Source organism: Schistocerca americana, chromosome 3 (assembly GCF_021461395.2).
Source record: "Schistocerca americana isolate TAMUIC-IGC-003095 chromosome 3, iqSchAmer2.1, whole genome shotgun sequence".
NCBI classification, from domain to species: domain Eukaryota; kingdom Metazoa; phylum Arthropoda; class Insecta; order Orthoptera; family Acrididae; genus Schistocerca; species Schistocerca americana.
Genome location: NC_060121.1, coordinates 918,925,236 through 918,937,265, shown reverse-complemented (window position 1 = coordinate 918,937,265; position 12,030 = coordinate 918,925,236).

Sequence of the window (12,030 nt, the reverse complement as noted above, 5' to 3'; positions counted from 1 at the left end):
TAAGTAAATAGATAAATGTCTGAGTACGTTCAGTTTTGTTCAGCTGTTTGAAAATCAAACAACGTAAGAGGTTTGCCAGCACAGCAATTCATATTTTTTTATAATTTTTTCCAAGAGGACGTTTCACAGCGTCTCCTCAACGATCGTTTGGCAAACGTTACCGCGTACGTCCCTCTGCAACTGTCACCTGGCTGACGCATCCATGCTGACTGATGTTCGTCAGCGACGATGGCTTGAATTTGCACGCCAATACCGCAACTGGGCGTCAAGTGGGTAGCGACAGGTTGCCCTTAGAGATGAATCACGTTTTGTGCCCCACCGCACAGATGGTTGCCGGAGTGTACAGCCCTGCAACAATCGTTGAAAGGGTCCAGGCCGGAGTAGGGAGAATTATGGTCTGGGGACTATTTTCGTGGCATTCCCTGGGTAACATCGTCATTCTGGAAGGTGCAGTGGATCAACACAAACGTGCATCTGTCCTTGGGGGCATGGGTCAAAGAACACCAGGGTGAGTTTAACGTACTCACCTGGCCACCAAACTCCCTGTACAATCAAGAATCCGTGGGACCACTTCGGTCAGGCTGTATGTGCCTCAGCTTTTCAACTGCGAAACCTAGCGCAGCTGGTCAAAGCACTGAAGCTGGCACGGTTGATACCTTCCAGAGCCTCAATGACTTTCTTCCTCCAGGGCCACGTCCGCGTTGCAAAATGTCGGTATTCAGGCTTTTGACAGGCGCTCATCTTAATGAGACTTGGTAGTGTATCACAATAACATCGTAGAAAGTTAAACTGGACTAGAGTGACTGTACGTACTGACCTCTAAAGAACTTCATATCTTGAACACATTCAACGTGGTGTGGGTCTTCGTTTTGTTCCTTGCTTTCTGAGAGTGCTTGGAATCACAGCAGGCATTGGGTTTAGGACAGGCAAGGCAGTGTCCGACGTAAGGAAAAAAGCGGGCCTGAGCAGCCGGCAAGGACTCGGGCAATCATAGAAAACAGGGAAGATAGCGTGGGGTGTTGATAGTGTGATTGTTGCACCGTCGGCGTGCCCCTGTGGGACCGGTGCTGTTGTTCATTTATGACATGACTCCAGCCTAGTGGCCATACACTGGCGACGAAAACAACTTGTCAGCAGGGGACTAGCGCTCTGCCGTTTTCAGAATAGAGCCTTCAGCAGATAACAATCTCGTGCTTTCCAAAAGAAACATGGGATGCAACAAAATAAGAGCCTAGCCTCGACTACAGTTCTTTGCTTTCTTCGGACCTGTGGTGGAAGGCTAGCTGCTGGGTGTGAAAATGCTCACGGGTGGTAAAAATACTTGTGACGTCAGTACAAATCATAGCGAGAAGTGTTTTTGGAAAAGAGGGGTTGATCGAAAAGTCATTGGAGTTTCAATGCGATGTCCGTTTTCCTAGGGAGGTTTTTGTGGAAGAAGAAATTACTTCATTGGCGGATTGAGAGTTTCTAAACAACGATTGGCGGTCATCCCTTTGTTGGCAAGAAGGAAAGAGCACGCTGCACAATTCACACAGACAATTAGAAGTTTGATGCTCGTCTTAAGGCCGAATGTATCTCTGTGGGCTGCGGTCTCTGCAAGAGCAACCGAATGGGGGTCCAGAGCTCGTGCCTGCGGAAGCTAACCCTCGCCCTGTACTTCAGAGAGCGCGCCGCTATGGCAACACACTGCACGTGTTGTGCTGACAATTCACAGAGAGAATTATTGCCATGCACGGTATACTTTAACCACAGTGGCATGTGAACAGTTCACAATCTTAGTCTTTCGGAAAGGTTCCAACCTTGGCTCGAAATGCAATGATAATGCCCCTTTGGAAGTCAGATAAATTACTCTGTTTCCATATTATGAAAACTTTTCCATGTCGTGACATGTGTTGTATACTCTCTACTGCTACTGCTGTCCCTGTCGTCTGTGTGTGTGTCGAACATAGGCAGTGCTCACATTAATGTACCTGGACCTTGTAATACACTACTGGCTATTAAAATTGCTGCACCACGAAGATGACGTGCTACAGACGCGAAATTTAACCGAGAGGAAGAAGATGCTGTGATATGCAAATGATTAGCTTTTCAGAGCATTCAAACAAGGTTGGCGCCGATGGCGACACTTACAACGTGCTGACATGAGGAAAGTTTCGAACCGATTTCTCATACACAAACAGCAGTTGACCGACGTTGCCTGGTGAAACGTTGTTGTGATGCCTCGTTTAAGGAGGAGAAAAGCGTACCATCACGTTTCCGACTTTGATAAAGGGCGGATTGTTGCCTATCGCGATTGCGATTTATCGTATCGCGACATTGCTGCTCGCGTTGATCGAGATCCAATGACTGTTAGCAGAATATGGAATCGGTGGGTTCAGTAGAGTAATACGGAACGGCGTTCTGCAACCCAGCGGCCTCGTATCACTAGGTGTCGAAATGACAGGCATCTTACCCACATGGCTGCAACGAATCGTGCAGCCACGTCTCGATCCCTGAGTCAACAGATGGGGACGTTCGCAGCAGCATGGACTATCAGCTCGGAGACCATGGCTGCGGTTACCCTTGACGCTGCATCACAGACAGGAGCGCCTGCGATGGTGTATCCAACGACGAACCTGGGTGCACGAATGGCAAAACGTCATTTTTTCGGATGAATCCAGGTTGTGTTTACAGCATCATGATGGTCGCAACCGTGTTTGGCGACATCGCGGTGGACGCACATTAGAAGCGTGTATTCGTCATCGCCATACTGGCGTATCACCCGGCGTGATGGTATGGGGTGCCATTGGTTACACGTCTCGGTCACCTCTTGTTCGCATTGACAGCACTTTGAACAGTGGACGTTGCATTTCAGCTGTGTTACGACCCGTGGCTCTACCCTTCATTCGATCCCTGCGAAACCCTACATGTCAGCAGGATAATGCACGACCGCATGTTGCAGGTCCTGTACGGGCCTTTCTGGATACAGAAAATGTTCGACTGCTGTCCTGGCCAGCACATTCTCCAGATCTCTCACCAATCAAAAACGTCTGCTCATTGGTGGCCGAGCAACTGGCTCGTCACAATACGCCAGTCACTACTCTTGATGAACTGTGGTATCGTGTTGAAGCTGCATGGGCAGCTGTACCTGTACACGCTATCTAAGCTCTGTTTGACTCAATGCCCAGGCGTATCAAGACCGTTATTACGGCCAGAGGTGGTTGTTCTGGGTACTTATTTCTCAGGAACTATGCACCCAAATTGCTTGAAAATGTAGTCACATGTCAGTTCTAGTATAATATATTTGTCCAATGAATACCCGTTAAGCACCTGCATTTCTTATTGTTGTAGCAATTTTAATGGCCAGTAGTGTATTATAAATATCAAACTGTGTTTTCCTGTTTCGTTTTCACTACTAAACCGCTGAACCACTTCGATGAAAGTTGGTATGGATATAGCTTGAACCCCGAGGAAGAACATAGGCTACTTTAGAAAGTAAAAACAAAAATTGACCGCTAAAGGCCTGACCACACAGGACGCGGTCTACCCGCGCGATCTGCAACCTTGAGCCGCGGCGATCAGGCCGCGTCATTGAGAGCCGTGCTGTTGCACAGTGCCGGTCACACAAGGGGCGGCTTTGCCGCGGCTGCAGCCTGCCGCCCGCGCGGCCGGCGCCAGACAAACACAGGTTCTCCGCTGCCGTCGGCGGCTGTGACCACTTGCAGCCGTTGGAGTGGAGTGGAAATGATGGAAACAGAAAAACTTACCGAACATGTGAGGAAGTACAACTTCATATACACTCCTGGAAATGGAAAAAAGAACACATTGACACCGGTGTGTCAGACCCACCATACTTGCTCCGGACACTGCGAGAGGGCTGTACAAGCAACGATCACACGCACGGCACAGCGGACACACCAGGAACCGCGGTGTTGGCCGTCGAATGGCGCTAGCTGCGCAGCATTTGTGCACCGCCGCCGTCAGTGTCAGCCAGTTTGCCGTGGCATACGGAGCTCCATCGCAGTCTTTAACACTGGTAGCATGCCGCGACAGCGTGGACGTGAACCGTATGTGCAGTTGACGGACTTTGAGCGAGGGCGTATAGTGGGCATGCGGGAGGCCGGGTGGACGTACCGCCGAATTGCTCAACACTTGGGGCGTGAGGTCTCCACGGTACATCGATGTTGTCGCCAGTGGTCGGCGGAAGGTGCACGTGCCCGTCGACCTGGGACCGGACCGCAGCGACGCACGGATGCACGCCAAGACCGTAGGATCCTACGCAGTGCCGTAGGGGACCGCACCGCCACTTCCCAGCAAATTAGGGACACTGTTGTTCCTGGGGTATCGGCGAGGACCATTCGCAACCGTCTCCATGAAGCTGGGCTACGGTCCCGCACACCGTTAGGCCGTCTTCCGCTCACGCCCCAACATCGTGCAGCCCGCCTCCAGTGGTGTCGCGACAGGCGTGGATGGGGGGACCAATGGAGACGTGTCGTCTTCAGCGATGAGAGTCGCTTCTGCCTTGGTGCCAATGATGGTCCTATGCGTGTTTGGCGCCGTGCAGGTGAGCGCCACAATCAGGACTGCATACGACCGAGGCACACAGGGCCAACACCCGGCATCATGGTGTGGGGAGCGATCTCCTACACTGGCCGTACACCACTGGTGATCGTCGAGGGGACACTGAATAGTGCACGGTACATCCAAACCGTCATCGAACTCATCGTTCTACGATTCCTAGACCGGCAAGGGAACTTGCTGTTCCAACAGGACAATGCACGTCCGCATGTATCCCGTGCCACCCAACGTGCTCTAGAAGGTGTAAGTCAACTACCCTGGCCTGCAAGATCTCCGGATCTGTCCCCCATTGAGCATGTTTGGGACTGGATGAAGCGTCGTCTCACGCGGTCTGCACGTCCAGCACGAACGCTGGTCCAACTGAGGCGCCAGGTGGAAATGGCATGGCAAGCCGTTCCACAGGACTACATCCAGCATCTCTACGATCGTCTCCATGGGAGAATAGCAGCCTGCATTGCTGCGAAAGGTGGATATACACTGTACTAGTGCCGACATTGTGCATGCTCTGTTGCCTGTGTCTATGTGCCTGTGGTTCTGTCAGTGTGATCATGTGATGTATCTGACCCCAGGAATGTGTCAATAAAGTTTCCCCTTCCTGGGACAATGAATTCACGGTGTTCTTATTTCAATTTCCAGGAGTGTACGATACAGACGATGCAAATTATAAGAATATTTTGAAGAGGGCCAAAGCGTGGAGGATCATATCTGCCGAATAGGGTCAAAATGCTAAATATTTTTACAATAATTTTAATTTTCGCACATGCAATATGGAGTACGGTACGGTGTAAGTACTGGAAATAAATTATTGTATATTACATCTTAAAGCATCGGGACGATACTACTGCAAGTATGTAAGCAACAATGTGATCAAAATGGAAAGCTACATGTGAGAAACCCGAAGAAAAACAACCGCAACTTTTGAAATCGCACTTCAGATGAGGTAATCATGTGTCTCAATCAAAACTAAAATTACTTTTCTTCCTTTACATCGCATTTCTAATGTCCAAACAAATTACGAGGTAATCCCAAAAGTAAAGTCTCCTATTTTTTATAAGTTCTAGACCTGTTTATTTCTACAATGGTTTACATCAGTTTACAGCCTGAACATTTAGCTATTTTTCGACATAATCACCATTTCTGTCGATGCATTTTTGTAGACGCTGTAACAGATTTTGTATGCCCATGTCATACCAGCTCGCCGCCATGCTGTTCAGAAGGTTATCAACCTGTTCTTTCACCTCGTCGTCGGAGCTGAATCGCTTTCCGGCCAAATATTCTTTTAACCTGGGAAACAGGTGATAGTCACTGGGCGCCAAGTCAGGACTATGGGGTGGGTGCGTGATTATGTTCCACTGAAACTGTTGCAGGAGAGCAACGGTTTGCCGAGCGATGTGTGGGCGAGCGTTGTCATAGAAAATGTCTACGCCCTTGCTCAACATTCCTCTTCTCCGGTTCTGAATTGCCCCTTTGAGTTTTTTTTAGAGTCTCACAGTACCCGTCAGCGTTAATTGTGGTCGAGGTGAAAGAAGACGATCATAACTTTCTGAACAGCATGGCGGCGAGCTGGTACGACATGGGCATACAAAAACTGCCACAGCGTCTACAAAAATGCATCGACAGAAATGGTGATTATGTCGAAAAATAGCTAAATGTTCAAGCTGTAAAATGATGTAAACGATTGTAGAAATAAACAGGTCTGTGTACTTATAAAAAAAATAGGAGACCTTACTTTTGGGATTACCCTCGTATTTCCGTACTTGCTTCTAACACTAAGAACCGAAGATGTTAGTCGATAGAGTTGTTTTATAATGCAAACTAAAACCACGTCTCCAGTCTTACGAGAAATTATTTGCTTAACAGTCCGTAATAGTGCTGTCGGTAAAGAGTTTACTCACTCGTTAGAAATTAGCAAAGTCCCAGGACTGTACCCAGCTTGCGACTGAGTTAGCCCCTCTGTTAACTATAAACTTTCGTAAAACCCTCGAACAATAAACCGTACCCAATGTTTGGAAGAAAGTATGTGGCACACATCTACAAGAATGGTAGCAAAAATGGTCCAGAAAGCACCTGTCCAGTTCAAATGGTTCAAATGGCTCTGAGCACTATGGGACAACTTCTGAGGTCATCAGTCCCCTAGAACTTAGAACTACTTAAATCTAACTAACCTAAAGACATCACACACATCCATGCCCGGAGCAGGATTCGGACCTGCGAGCGTAGCTGTCGCACGGGTCCAGACTGTAGCGCCTAGAACCGCTCGGCCACCTCGGCCGGCACCTGTCCAGTATCCACATCCATTTGTCATTTGTCGTAGAATCTTACAGCAGATTCTGAACTCAAATACGATGAGGTATCTGGAAGAGAATGAGCTGCTCCAAACCAACCAGCACACATTTCGAAAACGTTTATCATGTGAAACCCAACTCGCCCTTTTCTCACACGAAATACTGAATGCCCGCATAAGGCCACTCAGGGAGGTGCAGTATATAACGACTTCCGAAAAGTATTTAACTGAGCAGCACACATACCTTATTATCAAAAGTTGGATCGTATGGGGTATTGTGACTGGGCTGAGACCCTGTGGAAAACATTAAGAGTAATGTCAGATAATCTATAGTGAAGTACTGTCAGAAAGAGGCTGCACAAATATTCGTTCAAACATTGCTAGGTTTCTAATACGGTGCACAGGCTGGTAACTTGCTTTACAACTTCAGAAACGCAAAATTGTGCCCTTTACAAAACGGAAAAACATAGTATATTGTGACTGCAGTACCAACTAGTCACAGCTGGAACCTTTAAACTCAGACTCATACATTTAAGTAACACTTTGTTGGGATGTGAAGCAGAATGATCACCTAAGTTCTGTCGTGGGTAAGGCAACTGGCACATTTCGGTTTATTGGTGAAATACTAGCGAAATTCAATCAGTCCACGAATGAGACTGCTTAAAGATCACTCGTATGACTCATCTTAGAATACTTCTCAACTGTGTGGAGCCCGTAATAAACAGGACTCACAGATACTATGTACAGAGAAGGGTAGCACGAATGATTACAAGTTTGTTTGACCCAGTGGAGAGTGTCACAGACAGTTGCACGAATAGAACTGGCAGATACTTAAAGCGAGACGTAAACTATCCCAAGAAAGCCTACATACAAACTGTCGAGAATCGGCTGTAAATGACGTGTCTTGGTATATACTACAACCCTTGTTTATCGCTCCCAAAGGGCTCTTGAGAAGAATTTTAGACTAATTACAACAAGTTCAGAGGCATTTTAGCAGTCACTTTTCCCCCGCTCCCTACGTGCGTGAACGGAAAGAATCCTTACAACAGGTACAATAGAACATACCCACTGTTATGCACTTCACAGTGTTTTGCAGAGTATAGATGTCGATGTAGAATTATCTATGGATAACAGAATCCAAAATAGACATTAGATTTTAAGATGTATTCAGGAGCATCACAATTTAGCAATGATAAAGAGCAGACTCATCTTAGAGACTAGAGACTTAGAGACTGGTCAGGAAGAATCAGAGTCCAAAAAAGTAGCATACGGAGGTACTATGGAATAAAAAGGTACTCTTGAAGTTCTCTGAAGCTATAGATAATGCGATAAGGAATAGCTCAGTAGGCCTTTCAGTTGAAGAGGAGTGATGATGAGATCCCATACTCCGAGGAACGTAGGGACTAGGCACGGTCCTTGTAGAGATGGTTTGCCATTGCCTTCCTTCGACTGTAATGGGGATGAATCATGATGATGCAGATGACAACAATACCCAGTCATCTCGAGGCAGGAAAAATCCCTGAGCCCGCCTGGAATCGAACCGCGATCCCGTGCGTGGGAAGCGAAAACGCTACCGCAAGACCACGAGTTGCGGACGAAGAGGAGTGGACATCTCTAAAAAGGGCATCACGGAAGTTGTAAATAAAAACATTGGTACAAGGAAGGTAACAGCGAAGAAACCATGGTTAACATAAAATACTTCAGCTGACCGACGAAAGAAGGACGTACAAAAACATTCAGGGAAATTCAGGAATACAGAAACAAGAATCACTTAGAAATGAAATACGAGTAAATGGGAAATGTAGTGAAGTTAAGGCGAAATGGCTAAATGAAAAATGTGAAGAAATCGAAAAAGAAATAATTGTCTTAAAGTCAGCCATAAAGTAAAAACAAAACAACCTTCGGCGAAATTAAAAGCAAAGGCTGTGAAATTAAGAGCGAAATGGGAATTCTGTTTTTAAATGCAGACGAGAAAGCGGGTAGGTGGAAAAATACATTGAAGGCCTCTATGAAAGGAAGGCTTGTCTGATGATGTGATAGAAGAAGAAACAGGAGTCGACAGGGAAGGGATAGGGGATCCATTACAAGAATCAGGATTTAAAAAAGCTATGGGAGACTTAAGATCGAATAAGGCAGAAAGAATAGATAACATTTTGTCGAAATTCCTGAAATCATTGCTGGAATTGGCAAGAAATCGTCCATTTTCGTTGTGTAGGATGTATGTGACTGGTGATATGCCATCTAATTTTTGGAAAAACATCATTCAAACAATTTCGAAGATAGCAAGAGATGACAAGTTTGAGAATTATAGTACAATCAGCTTATTTTGTGCATTCAAGTTGCTGAAAGGGATAATACACAGAAGAATGGAAAACAAAACTGACGATCTGTTAGACAACGATCAGTTGGTTTTAGGAAACGAAAAGGAACCAGACGGGCAGTTCTCACGTTGTTGTTAATAAAGGAAGTAACACTGAAGAAAAATAAAGACTCTTTCACAGGATTTGTCGACGCATAAAAAGCGTTCGACAATGTAATGTGGTACAGATGATCGAAATTCTGAGAAAATAGGGGTAAGCTATAGGGAAAGAGGGGTAATATAGAAAATGTACAAGAGCCAAGAGGAACAATAAAAGTGGGAGACCAAGAAAGAAGTGCTCGGATTAAAAAGGTTGCCAGACAAGGATACAATCTTTCTTCCCTACTGTTCAACCTATACATTGATGAAGCAATGACGGAAATAAAAGAAAGGCTCATAAGAGGGATTAAAATTCAGGGTGAAAAGATATCATAAGATTGGCTGATAACGTTATTATCGTTAGTGGAAGTGAATAAGAATTACAGAATGTGTTGAATAGATTGAACAGACTATTGAGTACAAAACATGGATTAAGAATAAATAGAAGGAACACGGAAGTAACGAAATTTGGAAATTTGTGGCAAGATCTTATGGACCAAACTGCTGAGGTCATCGGTCCCTAAGCTTACGCACCACTTAATCTAGACCTCAGACCACGCGGCTACCCATGTGGCAGGAAGTAATGAGAAATAGCAGAAATGAGAACAGTGGCAAACTGAACATTGGAATTGGGGATCATGAAGTAGACGAAGTTACGGAATTCTGCTACGTAGGCATTTAAGTACCAGTGATGGACAGAGCAAGGAGAACATATAAACTAACACTGACAAAGAGGGCATTCCTGGCCAAGAGAAGCCTACCAGTACGAAACATAGTCCTTAATGTGAGGAAGAAATTTCTGAGAATGTATATTTGGAGCACTGCATTTTACTTGGACTGTGGGAAAACCAGTTTTGTCGTCTCGTTGCCACTAGCCTTGTTCCATGGGAAGCCAGGAGAGGATGTTGTTTGATGGCCGATGTCGTCTTCCATAACACAACTGCACACATGGCAAGTCATTGTGGTACAAGCTCTTCCGTAATAGTCCACGTTAACATCACTGATGGTGAAGTACACGTCCCGCTATGTAAACTACTCTGGTCGCTAGATACTGACTGACTCTGAGATAGTGACTGCGACTCTGACTGGGCTGTAACTGCGACTGACTGGATCCTCCAGTTCGCGGCGGCGATGTAAATACTTGTTGTGGAGAGGGCGTTGGCGGCGCGTTGCTTGCGAGTTTGTCTTTGGCCTCTCTCCTGATAGATGCGCTTTATCCAGCGCCTATTATCCATATTCTCACAACCTCTTTGCTGACCAGTATGCTGGCGGCAGTTTAAGCCAGCACATTCCTCACCCCTTAAATCCCACACCATTGTCGTGTAGGGAGGCTGAGAACAACAATGGGGAGGGTGGCTGGATGCTGAATGTAGAGACGAGCCAGGAGCCATGACTGGAGGATGGCATCCTCCAGACTATACCCCGCCATCTGGTTTGCGAGGCAACAGGAACACACTTCGGAAAATTGCTGCCAGGACACACATCCAGCACTGAGGGCATGTCCTGGGGCGATGATGGCGACAGCGACGGCGATGGCGAATCCAGATCCATTGGGTCAGCTGATGGGGACGGCGGGAAGAGGGCGCATCGTCTACCCGCTGCTCCTGGGGTGCCCTGGTGGCACCATGGGATGGCTGAGAAGGCCGTGTGGTCCCGTAGGAGGCCGTGAATCTGGGGGAGGAAAGCAGTAGAATCACAGGGCAAATGACATGCGCGAATTGGGTTCTCGTGGCGCCTCTGCAAACCATCAGGACCTGCAATCACGAACATAGAAGAGCCAATGCGACCCTAGAGAACGCCTCTTTCCCAGCGCCCACGGTTGCCATTAACCCTGAAAAGAACAAGATCACGCGGCGCAAAGCGATACTTGCGGACCAATGGCAGCGCCAGGTGCTGCTGTGGGTGTCGCAAGTGCAGCAGCGTCCGATGGCGCGGACATGCAGAAGTTCCGCCAGTGATGGTCTGTCTCGTTTGTGGGAGCCATAGGAGGGGAGAAAGAGTTGCAGTGGCAGTTCCCTCGTGTGGCTGGTGCGAAGCTTCCCCATCTGTTGGTTAAAAGAGCATACGAAGCGTTCTGCTTCTCTGTTGGACAGTGGGTGAAACAGAGCACTGTTTAGATGACGAATGCCATTTCGTTTACAAAACCGTTCAAAATCACGTGAAGTGAACTGTGGTCCGGTGTGCGACACAAGTACTTCTGGCAAATCTTCTATGCAAAATATGGAGGACAACGCTTGAATGGTGCTACGCGATGTGGTAGAAGCCACAGGCACTGCAAATGGAACCTTGCTAAAAGAGTCCACCACAATGAGGCACCGAGTGTTCCAAAATGATCCTGCACATTGTGTGCGGATTGGTTCTCCACGCATGCGCGAAACTGACGTCATCTGTTCAATATGGGCGTCCTTGCCCTGCCAAGTACAGTGCCGCTGCGCTAAACGTGTAGTTTGAACCATTCCATGTCCTTGGTGGAGCAACCGCAGCACATCCTTGCAGCACTTTGGGACTAAGCACACACGATTGTTCACTGTCATTCTGAACTAGAATCACACCCTGTTGAACTGAAAGATTATGCCGACGTGCAAAATATCGCCGCACGACTGAGTTCTGGATATTGTTCAATGAACGAATCCAAGAACTGCGAATGTAATGCAACAAAATCTTGAGATCTGGATCTGCTTCCGTGGCCTGTGCTATTTTTCTGTAGTGCAAGGGGAAAGATTCCATCAAT